This window comes from Pezoporus wallicus, unplaced genomic scaffold (assembly GCF_028554395.1).
Source record: "Pezoporus wallicus isolate ANWC-B61680 ecotype Strahan unplaced genomic scaffold, APGP_CSIRO_Pwel_v1 contig_7227, whole genome shotgun sequence".
NCBI lineage: Eukaryota > Metazoa > Chordata > Aves > Psittaciformes > Psittacidae > Pezoporus > Pezoporus wallicus.
In genome coordinates this window covers 2111554-2126970 of record NW_026637191.1, presented here as the reverse complement: position 1 = coordinate 2126970, position 15417 = coordinate 2111554, and the positions used below count along the sequence as shown (strand labels likewise).

At 42.0% G+C, this 15417-nt stretch overlaps 1 long non-coding RNA gene across 1 annotated transcript; it reads right to left on the bottom strand.

Moving 5' to 3' along the window:
• Window positions 1–10198: 10198 nt before the first annotated feature.
• On the bottom strand, window positions 10199–14024 carry LOC130596351 (uncharacterized). Its single transcript, XR_008971508.1, has 3 exons — window positions 13956–14024; window positions 11284–11373; window positions 10199–10280 (listed from the first exon to the last, which is right to left on the bottom strand). It is a non-coding gene; the product is annotated as an uncharacterized LOC130596351 (long non-coding RNA).
• Window positions 14025–15417: the final 1393 nt, after the last annotated feature.

Sequence of the window (15417 nt, the reverse complement as noted above, 5' to 3'; positions counted from 1 at the left end):
GCTAAAAAGTATTTCAAAGATGTGTGGAGACTGAAAATTGGTAAAGTCCAGTTAAGTAAAAATTAGTGTTGGGATGGTCAGTGAAATAATTTACATGCAAAAGAAATGAAAGCATTAAATAGTGGGGGAAAGGGAAAAGATTGAAAAATGTGTCAGTGTTCAAAGGATGCAGAATTGAGTAGACGTGTGTTTGTTAGCCCAAAATAAATCCCAGACAGAAACAGTAGAAAACCAGAAATAATATTGAATTAAGTGAATAAGACTGAATTCTTCACTGTGAGGGTGTTCAAGGCCAGGTTGGATGGGGCTTGGAGAAACCTGGTCTAGTGGAAGGTGTCCCTGCCCATGGCAGGGAGTTGGAACTAATATCATCTCTAAGATCCCTTCCAACCCAAACCATCTTATGGTAAGTGAGGCAAGGGTGTGGTTATAAATAAGCCTGCAAACATGGCTTTAAAGGAAAAATATCTTGCAAATATGTGATTTTTATTACTTCATGTCACCAAAGACTTTGCCAGGATGCCTGGATGCATCTAATCCAATATCCAGACAAGGCATTTGGTTTTGCATCACTGGGATATCCATTAAGGTAAATAACAGAGTGAAAAGAAAAGGGAAATAAAGGGAGTCAGGGGAACATCTGTTAGGAATCTGCAAGGATCAGAATTAGCCATGTAGCCTAGTCACCAGTTTCAACCAGTGCATGAAACATGAACTCACTGTTGATGATGTTGATGGATAACAGAGATGCTATCAATGGTAAATACCATGAGGGATGGAGACATACAGGTGGCAACCTGCCGTGCAGTCCCGGAGTGCAATGAATTTGAATGACATCTGGGGCAGTCTGGTTTAGAGAACTTTGAATGTAGAAACTCCACTACTAGCATTTAGCATCAGGTTGCATTAACATCTCCAGCAGGAAGATGCCAGTCTTTTCTCTGTGCTTTGTGGGGCCACCAGTGTGAGACAGCAGCAATGTGGTCCCTGGCGTGCAAAGAGGGGGTTGGCATGAATGAGATTGCATTGGTGTGCACAGTGCAGCAGAGACTTCCTGCAGAACAGCACAATCTGACTTTCCCAGTTTTAAGAAGCCTTTGACAAATTAGAAGGCAGAAAAGAGCTACAAAAATAATTTGACTATTAGAGAAAGTTCTTTACCCAGAGAGATTTAAAGAGTTTAATCTGCTTAGTTCATCAGAAAGACAATTAGGAGAAGACTTGATTACAGTGTATAAGTACCTTCACAGGGAGAAAACAACAGGTATTAAAGGTCTCTCTAATCTAAGCGAGGCAGGCATAACAAGAAGCTATGGGCAGGAGCTGAATCCAAGCAAATTCCAAGAAAGCAGGAACACAGCCTGAGGAGCTAGTGTGATTAACCACTGCAAAGAAAAACAGCAAATTTATTTTCTCTCTTTTTTAGAAGAAATCTGTAGATAAAAACCCCAGAATGTCCATTATTCACCTTCCATAACACAGCAGCAAAGCCGCTTCTGGAGAGTTATAAAATTATCCTGCTGTTTTGACATAGTTTCTCCAGGACCATGTCTGCATCTTCTCCAGATCCTGCACACCCCTGTAGAGGGTCCCCACTCCTAGGAGCATGCCCACCAGGAGCCCTGCCTCCTCATTACATCCCCTGGGCCTTTTGCAGAGAAAAAGCCCTTGGTCCCTGCTCACCTCCAACCAGGAGCACCCAGAAGCATCACTCCAGCCCAAACCACACCTGTGTCCAGGAGTGGTGGGGAGATGTGCTGGCCAGCAAGCCCATGAGTGTGTCTCTTCACAATAAAACATCACTGAGGCAAGTGCAGTTTGTTCAACCTCTGAGGGAAAGTATAACAAACACACATCGGGCTACCTACTCACAGATAGCGATGTTTCCAGCGCATTCATAAATTGATGATTCCATGATGAGCAATAGCTTTAAGCAAGAACATACATAGGATATAGTGAAATTCTTGCAGCATTCACAATTACAAAGCAACTATGCTGGTGCTCCATGTTAACATAGAATCCTAGAATCATGGAATGGTTTGGGTTGGAAGGAACCTCAAGGATCATTCAGTTCCAACCCCCTGCCACGGGCAGGGACACCTTCCACTAGACCAGGTTGCTCCAAGCACTGTCCAACCTGGCCTTGAGCACTGCCAGGGATAGGGCAGGCACAGCTTTTCTGGGCAACCTGTGCCAGTGCCTCACCACCCTCACAGTGATGAGCTTCTTCCTGATACCTTTCAGAAACAGCATTTGGAATTTATTTTTTTTCAGTTGGAAAATCTCTGCTAGAAACAGGAATAGCTTCTGAAAGAACAGTACCTGGTGTCACAGAAGCTACCATGGCTTCTTCACTCTTACAGCTGCTACTGTGAGTGAGTAACATGGTATGTATTTTTTCTACAGCTCCACTTTGAGGCAGGAGTCACAAAGATTCATCATTTGGGACTCTCTCCTTTCAGGCTATCTCAGTGAAGGAACCTTAGGGTGAGCTGGGTCCTACGGCCCAGGGACCTACATCTTTGTGTGGGCAGGTAACTGAACAAGGTGACTCCTCCCAAGGCAGGTGTTTGAAGGTATGAATAGCCAATGAACTACAGCAGCATCCTGCAGCACTAGACAGATGGTGCTATCAGATACGCCAGCCCACGAAAATTACTGCCATTTCAGTGAGGCTCATGCTTTCCTCCCAGCAGGAGCTCAGGCATGTGCTGTCCAGCCACAAATCACCGTCTTTCTGGCTGCTGAGAAAACACATGAAAGTGTCTGCAACTGTCCTAGGATTTATCAGCTGGTGACATGAATCGCGCAAGCCCATTTCAGTCAAGCCTGCATATTTTTTCCACTTTGCTTAAAAAAAAAAGCAATCAACAACACAATGCAATTAACTGTGGGTGGGAAAACTCAGCTGTCTTAGCAAAGAAATTACATTATATTTCAATTTTGTTATATCAATGTTTAGTAAAATTAAACTCTGAGGTACAAAACTCTATAAAGCTTAATCGGTGTTTCGGATGCTAAGACAAATATAAATATATTTATCTGTGAAAATGCACTATCAGTTTGGTTCAGTTTTAATGATACTGGCTAATAAAGAAAAAAACAATAGAAGAGGGATGATACAACAGTTATAGCTGAGTTTGATTTAGAAGTTTAAGAGTAGATACTTTAGCTCACAATTAATACTATAATACAGTGGGGGAGTTAAACAGATGCTTTCAAGGCATAGGAGACTGAGGAGTACAGACTGATGGAAGCAACCAAAGAAACAGCAACTGCCAAGAGTATATGACATCTGTGCAAACCACATCATGGTTTATGCGACAAGTAATATGACGGCATGGCCCGGATGGAAAGCTGGAATAAACTTATATGTGGAATTAAGTGTGTACAGATCATACATCTCATGGCATATGGCTAATTAAGTCTAGTGAGAATCTTCTAAATGTTGTAAGTAATGCTAAAACCATTTCAGCTAGAGGGAGGGTGCTAATTAAGGGAGACATCACAATCATCTCTGTCCCAGAGAACAAGGATGGGAAAAGCGTGTGATCCAAGAATGCCATGTGCCATAACATCTCATCCCATAGGATGGAAGAGCAAGGAAAAGGAGGGAGGAGGAAGAGGATGGGCACAGACACACTGGAGGGCACCTGTCTTCAGCAGAAATAGAGGCAAATCCAGCCTCAAAACATACCTCTGGCAGGAGGCAGTGCTGGAGGATGGAAAAGAGAAAACCACACTGACATCTCTTGAGATAACAACAAAGCAGAATTGCTTCCGTGTCTTGTAATTTTCAGCCTATGTTTAATTTTACCACTTTATAATCCTCTTTTCAAATATTATCCTCTTACACCCTTGTCTGCCATTACTAGTGGCTCTGTAGCCAGACCTTGCTCCAGCAGGCTTGAGATGACCCTCCACCTTTGCCAAGATGTTCTGGGAGCACTTCCCAAAGCCAGTTTGGATTGGAATTATATATTCAGGAATCCAGATCCCAGAGAGCTGTTTTTTTACTATTGACTGATTTGTGTAACTTCCATCCTGCCAGTCTACAAATGCTGTGTGAAATATATTCCAGGGTGAGACTGCAGGTTTGTAGTTACACCCAGACTGATTGAGCTATTTATATTCTCCTCCACTTGTATTTAACTAATCCACTCCCCGATGGTGGCATGAATATATCATGACTCTTAAATTTGATAGTCTTCTATTTTCACTATTAACTTCCACCCTTTTCTTAACCCCTAACTTCTGCACACTCCCTGGTGAAACCTCTCATTTTTCCTACCTCTGATCTTTATGTGTTCATGTCACTGCTGAAAATACCACTCCAGACTCCCACAGCCATCTCAGTGGTCTTTACTATTGTAGAATCACAGAATAGTTTCTGTTGGAAGGGATCTTATAGGCCATCTACTTCCAATTCCCCCTGCCACTAGACCAAAGCCTAGTTGCTTAAAACCACATCCAGCCTGGCCTTGAACACTGTCAGGGATAGGACAGCCACAGCTTCTCTGAGCAACCTGTGCCAGTGCCTCACCAACCTCACAGAAGATAACTTCTTCCTGATGTTTCATTTAAATCTCTCCTGTCAGTTTAAAGTCATTTTCTCCTGTCCTATGCCTACAAGCACTTCTGGAAAGTTCCTCTCCAGATTTCTTGTCACACCTTTAGGCTGAAAGGCTGCTCTAAAGTGCTCAAAGACTTCTCAGGCTGAACAACCCCAGCTCTCTCAACCTGTCTCCATAGGAGGGGTGCCCCAGCTGTTTGAGCATCTTTGTTGCCCTACTACAAGAACAACCTAATGCCACTCCACACTTAGCACCTTTGCTATCTTGCATGCCAAGCCACACCTCCCCAGATTGTATACCAAATTTCCTCGGCTTCTCTTCTGAAGCCTCAGAGTAGATCTACACCATTTCCCATGCTAGAATATCAGTTAGGTAAAGATATCCACCTAGTTCATGTGCCCTGGTATGCATTAGGCAGAGGCAACAGAACAATGCGGTGTGTAAATACACATCTACACTTAAAGAAGGCTCCATGCAGTAGTTTATTGGCATCATCCTCTTTCATCATTCTCAGACATGCCTTATAGTATCATTCACGGTAAATTATTTTCCAAGATTATTATAGTCTGTCTGGTGAAATTTGAGGCAGATAACACAAACACTCTGCCAATAAGCAGTCAATGCAGGCACTGTGGGAGGTGTAATAGCTTTTCATGGCAGTTCCTAGAGAATTGATTAGCATTTGGCTCATTAGTTCAATAGCAATCAATGACTCTAAACAGCTTAGTTACCATTCTTGCAGATCAGAATTGTATAATAAAAAAACCTTATGACAGATTTACTTAGTACACATTTGCAGCACAGTATTCCACATAAGAGAGAAGAGATTTAAAGGGCTGAGGTGCTGGAAAAGGTCAGTGCAGAAGGAGCATAAGCATTTCAGCACTTAACAGAGGTGCTCAGCATCCTTCACATGCAAACACTTTGCTGCTCCAGCTCTAACAGGTCCTGCAAGCATTGGTGCATGCCACTGCTCCTTGACACATCATATAGCAGGAGATGTTTGTCTTGCAATGGAGGAGAACATCCATAGCATGTGCAACTGTGGTACGACTTACTCCTTGCATGGGGCCAAGAAAACAAGATCCACAGGTTCAAGCAAGTCTGTTTTTAAAAGGCTGATGAACCTGAATTGGTTTAAAGATCAAGTGTTTCATGTTACACACCATAGTTCACGTTACACACCATCACAATCAGAGAAATTAAAATGCTTTCCAAATATTTTTTGAAAACATTAAACCAAGACACATTCATTTTGAACTACTCTAATTTTGCCACTTCTCCTATGGAAAATTCTTCTCTGTAATACAGAAAACAGGAGAGTGAAATTCAAAATCACTCAAATCTCACTCCCATGGTATCAAGAACCAGTATCAAGTATTCACAACAAGGTCCAATAGAGAAGGACTGAATATATTGGAGAAAAGGTCTACAGGCAGAAATACACCCATACCTTACCAGTGGAGGCAGTGGGGCACAGCTTCCTATAGCACAACCTGAATAACACATCTTTAAATGACACAAAGTGCTGTAGGGAGGATGATGGGGTCACATACAATGCAGCAATTCCTGATCTAAGCGAGGAAATATTTTCAAAGTAGGAGGTGAGCCCAAAGAGTGTTACCAGGAAAAAAGAAAAAGAACAAAGGACATACCCAGATCCCCACATGGAGAGTGGTAAAAACAGAAGTTCTTCATAACAAGAGTACCAGCATTGGTATGACAAGTTAGAAGCAAGCAGAACTGTGCCATATTGATTAACTTAATAAACAAATGATTTAATGAAAAAATGTTATGCATGGATTGAGAGTGGTTGTACCTTTATGTTAAACACTTAATGAGAACAGCTTCTACAGGCTTTCGCTGATGTTTGTAAGCCAGGCCCTGGGAACTAGCCCTCTAATGAACTTGGGAGCTGTAAGTGATAATTGGATAAGAGATTCAGAAGAAGGAGATGTTGTTGGGAACCATTCAATAGCAAACCCGGTATCAAAGGAGTGAGAAAAACTCCTCTGCTAGAGGACAAACCTTGGGTTAATGTTTTCCCAAATGACATCACCTATCAACTCTCATCAGGTCTTAGAAATCCTGAACATTTTCCAGACCTTAAGATTTCTAGCTATTAAAACATAAATTACATAAAAAGGAAACATGGGCAAAGACCTCAGTGAAGGACAGACTCAGCTATGTGATGCATCACTCATTTTCATTTTACATGAAAAAGAGAAAACAGGAACCAAGTGAATGAGGTGTTGTCTTTTTATAGCTGAATTAATACAGCTGTGCCAATAAGGTGTCATTAGACTAACAGCAGTCTCCCAACCATTTGATGAACCCTTGATAAAGTGCTTGATAAAGGATTGAATTTGCCTGGTGCTGGCTGATTAACCACCCAGTAAACTGTTAATAGATAATAAGCAAGTGTCAGCAGAACTTGAGACAACTCAGAGACAAAACCCATGAAAGCAAGATAGGCAACTATTTTGGCACCAAAAATTCATTGTAATACAAAGACCTTTTAGATTCACATACTACAGTTATGGCAGTTAAAATATTCACCTTAAAACAGACAGAAATTCATACAGAATTTTAATTCCATTGTTGTCTTCCCCCCAATAATTGTAAAAATGCCATTATGCAAAATACCAGCCATATTTACTTTGAAAAATATTCCTGATTCTTTTTTTTTTTTTGCAAATGCATTTAATACTGAAAATGAATTTTAAATAATTAAATCATGAGAATGCTAAAATTTCAGTGGAATTTCAAGACAGATTATGTAAGGGAGAAATTAAGTTTCCATAATCGTTAATATACTTAGATGTAAATAACATTTCATTTTGGAGCAATTGCTTTATGAATCTCTAAGTCTTATTTAATTAATCAGTACACTTTGCATCAGTGGCAAACCACATATTCAGCAGATTTAAAGATGCATATTCTATAATGGGAGCTTTAAGTGTAGCTTTATCAGGGATTTAATAAATAACAACTATTTTAATATGAAAAACTCATACAGAGCTGAGCTCAAAGGGACAAATTGTGACACAAGGGCATTTTTAAATCAGAGCATGCATTTTTCTTAGTCCTAGGAGACAAGATGTAGTGCCTACTTTTGCTTTTTAAGTCAAAAAAAAAGGCACTGTTTTTCATAACCCAAGGTGGAACAGAAAGAGCCCCAGGAGGGCTCTCTTGGAAAAGGTACAAGAAGTGGAACTGGTGTCATGTTTTGACCTTGCTCTTCCATAACTCCACAGAGAGCAATGCCCAGCACTCACTCCACCTATGTCCCAAAAACAATGCAACAGCAAAAGGGCTAAAAATGAAAATGGAGAACACTAGAAGCAGATTAGTGTAGCAGCAAGACCTCTTTTTGCAAATGAGGAAATGTATCACAGAAGCAGGTGACAGATTTGCATGAAATCAAAGAAAGCTACTGAGCCAGGAGACAAGAGGGGCATTGCTTACAGTGGGAACACAAGTGTTGCAATCAATTACATATGTCTCATTTAGTTGCCTTTGAACAGCTCAGATTCTCATCACGGTGCAGCCTCTGAAAGACAACCACAAATATATGTTCATCTTGCTCATGCTATCATTCACCTCAAAAAACACAATGATGGAGTCAAGAGCATATAGCTGTACCAGACATCATTCTACACTCGCCAAGAATGCAGTAAGGAAGCATCCACTCAGCCCCATGCTTCACATCCAAGAAATAAAGGGCAATACTAACATGGCATAGTATCTCTGATCTATGAGGAGTAAGGGGTTGCTTACTTGTGTTGTCCCACTCAGCTTGTACTGCTGAGTGAGACACTCAGCAATGCATTGTCAGTATTTCAGATAATGCCTCGCTCTGGACGTTGACCTCCAGACAATGCAAAACACTGTGCTCACAGGACACCAAACCCCACAACTGGCTCTTTCCTCCCCCAGTACCTGAACAGCTCACAAGTACAAACGCATGTGTCTTGCAAACAAAAGGCAATATTGTTTTAGAGAGGGGATTGAGTTCATCTTGGCATTTCTTGGCCATTGATAATGGGTATGGTATTAATCCGCTCACCTAGCAAGTCTGTGGTGCATGTATCAGAAATAGGCCCTAAGTTTAATTTCTGGAAAATTATCCAGGGCACTCAGTGTGGAATATGCACAGGCTTTGTGCTAGCTGCAGACAACCAACAGCTCATGACCTGACCATAGCTTTCTAAACCTCTCCAGTGCACAGGAAGCTTACAACAAACAAAACACCCATCCCTTCCATCACTACTCCAAACAGCAGAGACATCTAGATACAGAAAAGAAGATTATGTATTTTAATCAGCACTGATCAGTCATAGTTGCTGATTTTTATAAATGGCATTAAAATAAGAGAATGTTTCAGCAATAATGTCCTATTATGACAAGTCATTGATTTGACTGCTGTCTCATAAAATAATGCATGAATAACAAAAAGCATATAAAACAAACCCTCTAAAAGACTAGAAATATTTTTTTTAATGTTCTGAAAATGTTTAGAATAGAATTTCAGAACTTAGAAATGCCTCAGCTGGTTTTAGGCTCCTTACACCCTTGGAAGTCTTCTATGAAGTAGGAAAAAAAGAGATGTATTTGATTTGCTTCAAGCTACCACAGAGATGCTGGGACGCTAAACCCCATTACAGATGAGATCCCACAATACCAGGACCCTCAAGGCACCTATCCTGGAGGAGGAAGCAGCAACCCAAAATATATGCTAAAAAATCTCCTTGGATACTCACCCTAGCTCCACCTGCAATTGAACCCCAGTGGGTGCTGACATAGGTAGCTGCTCCCAGTGTTCAGGCTATGGACAGTTTCCAGTAATAGTGGCAACCTCCAGAGCTGGGCTTTCAACAGGTACCATGCACAGGAGGGAGGTACCAGGGAGGTTATCTCTACCTGCACATGCTAGCAGAGTGTTTACAGGGTATGATTATTGGACATGTGCATATTCAGATTCATCTTGCAGGTCCGAGTAGAAAATTGTCTATTCCATCTGGCTCCCATCTGTGCCTCCAAGGCAGCATTAAACACTCAGCACAAACTGGTCTCTTCTTTTACTCACCAGCTGAGCAGAAGTGTTTTCTAGTGCTGCTAAATAATCCCTGCTTAACCCTAGTTTGGATGCAGTGAAGCATGGCCATTTCTCTGAATTCGGGATACACGTTTCAAGCTCCCACTGATTGCACTGCTTTGATAGCACTGAGTAGCTCCAGAGTAATGTAAACAGTACCTCTGGGAGAGAAAGTAACTCAGACCTGCAGGACAGTCCTGCTATTGAGAGATACATGTGCAACAAAGCCAAAATCAGAGCTGCCAAAAGCCAAACAGTGCAATTATCAGGCAAGAGTTTCATTGCTGCAGGTTTTGTTTTTAAATTTTAAATTTCCTACCCTGGAAGCTGAAGTTCGCTGTCAGCACTTTTCTTTTAAAGCTATCAACCTTTGCAATGAATATGAAGCACGTGCAACAAACTGCTTAATGACAAGGTTCCTCCCACTCACTGCAAGAGGCTTGAAAGCAGTGCCCACAAATGGCACATTCATACAGCTGACAGGGCTCCAAGCTGCTCTTCTAGGGGTCTGGATCCAAATCTGTAAGTTTAGTCAACTCTGAGCTGGTTGTTGTCATGAAAAATCGCCTGTCTCTACATGGCAGAGGGATTCAGAGCTTGTGCTCCTCCTCTGAGGCAAAAGACAAAGAAAATGTTAACCACCTCAAATTAGCTGCATTTTAGCAACATTGGCATTTTCTGTGCCTTTTGGCTGGATGAGGGAGAAGACACTGGCAGATTAAAGGTTATAACTCCATGCCATAAAATGTTCCAAGGCAGGAGAGGCATGCCACCACTAAAAACTTGAAAAAGGAGGGGGAAGAAACTACAGAATCTACAGAAATAGAAAGACAAAGCTTGCTCAAGACAAGCTCTGACCTCTATTATTCTCTTATAATGCACAGCACAACCTCAAATTAATCAGCCAAATGCAATCCTCCAGTCTCGCCTACACAAAGCACACTGGAGACGGGCTTGGACGTGTTCATCTTTGGTGGCATTAATGCTCTTGGAAAACTATATGGAAGAAAGTCTCAAAAACCTATGTCTCCTTGTGTCAGGAGATTCATTAGGTGATGAATGAGGCGTAGCTTCAGTGAGAGTGCTCCATGGCTTGGCTGAAAGATTTGGGGACCTGATGGTGTTCAGTATGGCTAGCATTGGTATGGAGCATGCAGGGAGTGGTAGCTCCTTACACTCACAAAACCCACTGTTCATTTACTGGTTTAAATGTGTCAGCACCAGACTATTGCAAAACAATTTGTATTTTCTGCCAAAGAAAAATAAAAATCAGTTTGAGGTGACCCAATGGAGAGCACTTTGGCATAATCACTGCCTTGAAAGCTTCCTCATAACTGGGCATCTGCAGCCAGAGCTGTGCCCTGGTATTTCCCTGGAGAGCAGGGGATGAGGCTAAGCCTGTGGCTGAGTACAACCACTGGATTCTTTGCTGGGGCCAGTTCTCCATTTGTGGTTTAAACTCTGCATAGACTTATTCTGCATTTTTGTATCTATTAAAGATTTTCCTACCACTGACAAGCTGTTCTCCATGTAGCTACTGGTAGACTGTGAGCAAAGTTCATATTAAATATCCCTCAGACACACTAGGCAGGTTATAAGAAAGATATGGACGTGTTGGAGCAAATCCAGAGGAGGCCACAAAGTTTGCCAGAGGGCTGGAGCTCCTCTCGTATGGAGTCAGACAGAGACTTGGAGTTCAGCCTGCAGAAGAGAATGCTCCAGAGAGATATCAGAGCAGCCTTTCAGTACCAAAAGGGGCTGGAAAGAAATCTGAAAAGTGGCTTTTGACAAGAATATGTAGTGACAGGCCAAGCAGAAAATGGCTTTAAACTGGCAGAAGGGAGATCTAGGTAAGATATTAGGAAGAAGTTCTTCACTGGTGAGGCAGTGGCACAGGTTGCCTAGAGTGGGTGCCCTATCCCTGGCAGTGTTCAAGGCCAGGCTGGATGGGGCTTGGATCAACCTGGTCTAGTGGAAGGTGTCCCTGCCCATGACAGGGGGGCTGGAACTAGATGGGCTTTTTTTTAAGGCCCCTTCCACCCACACCATTTTTTGGTTCTATGAAGCTTTGCAAGTCTGTCCTTTGCAGATACCTTCTGGGGCTACCATTTTTATGAACCCCATCCAATTTACTGAGAGGGTTTTTACAAAGAAGCAGCACCTTCTGCCAGACCAGCGGAAGCAAACCCTTGTGCACATCTACACGTGTTGCTACAGCTGTGACAACAGTGGAGAGAAAAGCTTGTGTGGGGCAGGGTAGCATGTTTTGTTGGGCCATATGATGTAGCTGGAAAAATCAGAAAAGCTTTTGGATATCTCCAAAACTTTTTTCACATCTATGTAACAGACTTGAGACTAATAAGACACTACCTTATCCTACAAGCCCTGCCTCTTTTATAACTTTGCATCATCACAGCTGCAGCAGCAAATTATGACTATTGATGTGGTATTCAAAGAAAATAGTTACCTCAATGGTATCATTCAATATTTATTTACACACCAAGCATTATCTCTCTTAACTACTGCTCAGGTAGGATACCTGCAAAGCCCCATTCTACCATCACGACTGCAAAAGCAAGATATGCATTTGTGTGCTATGACTCCTACACCCCAGATTCACAAACTCCTTTGGTGGTCACGATCATGGTGAGGGGTGGGGGGAGGGAGGACGGCACACTCTAAAAACCTCTAAGTACAAGTCAGTATGAGGCTTTCCAAAGCATTTTCCCCAGCTTGTCAGCCTCACCCCATCCTTTCCTCTTAGCAGTCTTGAAAATTTCCCACTAATATAACAGTGACTATTAGAACTATATCAGTTACCAAGGAACCAAACCTTTCTCTTCACTTCCCTCTGAACGATCATTAAAAGAATAATCATGTTCTCAGCAGATGTAAACTGCTTCGCTTGTGGTCTCACCCTGCAAAGGCTTTGAAAAATTGACTTTTCTATTGTGACTTTAAGGCTGTACCCTCAAAATGTAAAACCTGTTAGTTTCAAATATGCCACCTTGAATTAGAAATTAGTGTGAAAATATCCGCTTCCAGAGTCATTTAAATCATGCTTGTTCATTGTAATTACAGAAACTCTCTGACCACCCCCTCACCCTTCTCTCCTGTGAAGGCACAAGCATAAAATGAAGGAACATCTGTAAAACTTTACAGGTAACAAGACAGATTCATAGACCTCTTAAAATCTGTCCTCACATTCACGGAGGACACTCAGTCTACAGTTCAACCATCTTTCCAGGTTGCTCATGGAGGTCTCTTCACCCTTCACCTTCTCCACTCAGAAAAATAGCCATGGATCTTAAGAAATATCCTGTCTCACCACCACCACTGTAGTCCTTGTTCTGGATTCATACAATTCAAACCAGCTTTGCTAGACAGCTGAGCTCTGTATCAAGGAATTGGAATAATAACTCCTGGAAACTCACATGCCAACAGGAACAGCACGATCCTGAACTCAGAAAAGCACAGGCAAAATTTGCTCTGCCCAGCACTCACTTGGTAGTCCATGAAACCCCTGCACCACCTCTAACAGCATCCAAAACACAGCAGTGCCAGTTGGGGACTGGGGCACTGGAAATGCTCTTCCTAACTTGTGCTTTCAAATGAGTGTATTTTTAATTTGCCATGAACACCTTACATAGACAAAGAGTGACAATAAAACAAACCCAATGCCTACTTGGACAGTGGGTGCATCTGAGCTGCCCACAGCTAGTCAAAGGCAGTGTTGTCTTTCACTTATTTATTCAGCCCACTGTCTTGCTGCTGTCCATACACCTTCCTGTGATGGGCTGGATTGCCCAGGCAATGCAAGAGAAAAAGGGCTATTTCTGTGAAACCTGGCACTTCTTCACCTTCCAATTATGCCTCAATATATGCTTTCAACATGTAGGGGGCTTTTAGTCCCTTATCCTTCCCTTGGATCTCTGTAGTCATAAAGATTACCACAGAACCAGCGCAAGAAAAGGAGGGAAGCCTTGGGCTGTTGAATCCCTGAGATTAGAAAAAAGAATGAAATGGCTGTCACAGATACAACAGTAACAAATGAGACAAACACGTGATAAATTGTCCTGGGTAATAGCATTAATATCAGCAGCCACACAAGATATACCGCTAATCCTATTACAGTCACAACACATGTGATAAGGAGAAGCACCTATCTTTTAAACAGGGTGCTTAATTGAAAGAGAAAACCAGACACCAGACAAGCACCTCAGACAGAGATGAAGCTGTGCTGAAAGACAGTGCCCCAACATGAACAGAGTTGCCAGTGGTACCTGGAGGTGACACTCATTCTCCAAAGCTTTGTACATGACACAAGCACTCCCGTGTGATGGAATCCTCAGTGAAGGGCTTGCAAGCCAGGTGCACAATGGGTTTCTTATTAGTGTCAATGTAATTCACAGCTGCCCACCCCAACCAGAGGTGCTAAAATGCTTTGCCCTGATCTGCCTGCACCGGGACAAGGATTCTGGGCCAGAGTGAGTAGCCAGCCATAGTGTAAATGCCTTCCTGCCACTGTTATCCAGGCTGAGACAGACACTTCTGGCAGAGCTTTGTACTGGAAAAGGTGCTTCAGCTCTGCTGTTTTGTCCTCTTATGCCTGAAACTGAGCAAGTTCATTTTACTGCATGAGTCTCTTCCATGCCTAGGAGTTTGCACTTTCTATTTTCTCCACATCAAAATTTCCACCTAATAAAAAAGTTGGCAATAACAAACTCACTAAAGTTTTCCTCAAGTCTCATGTACTGCAGGAGCCATGATGGAGCAGGGCTTTCAAAGCCATCATGCTAAAACCAGAAACATGTGGGAAAAGGTTGCTCAGTCAAAGCCCAGCTTCAATCAGCCCAGCTTCATAGACAATACTGTCCTGCTTGGTCTTTATGTAAAGCTCACAGTGAAGTGCCGGTTAGTACTGCTTCTGGAGGCATCCAATTTAAAAGCTTCACCTCACCTGCTGTAGTTGGGAAGGCAAAATTATTTAGTCATATGTAAATAAAAACCCTTGGGGAGCAAGGTGAGAAACATCCCTATTCCTGACATTAGCATGTACATGATAATGGACTGGCAGTAAAAAATTTAACATTTAAAGGTATTCCAGCTGAATAGGAGGGAGGAAATAGTTTTCTTGGCAACATCAGCAGGAGTTTCCACTGCAGGCACAGGTAAAAGGGCTGAGAACTGAGCTCAATGAGATAGGGCAGGGTTTAATGTGAACTGCCACCTGAAAGGCTGATGCTATAAATGGCAGCTGCTGCTACTGCTGCTTTATAATATTAAAGATTTCTAAAAGGGTTTGAAACCTGCCTGGTTTAATAAATTCACAGTCAACATTAGCTACAAGTTGTATTTTGCTTTTCAGCATGTAGTGGTGAGGAAGATCAGTCATGAGTTTCAACTTACAAAGCATTAAATATAACATTTCCATGTTCATGGCTTTATATTAAGGTTTTAATTTACTTCTTGCTTGAATGATTTTGACATTTTTGAACTTTAATAGAACTTATTTCTAGACATTTGAATGTTTGTGCCTTTGAATTAGCCAGAGCAGCCTCCTCCTAACAATTAGAAAGCGTGATTTATCAATGTACATTGCAGTGTGAATGTGGCTGTTGGTATGATTAGACTGTGTGCTAAAATCCCTATGCCAGTTAATCCAAGACTGGGCAAGCCAAACAATTGAATACCGTATTTGTGCTTCAAATACCAAACCCCAGAATAAAATCCATACCAGCAGTA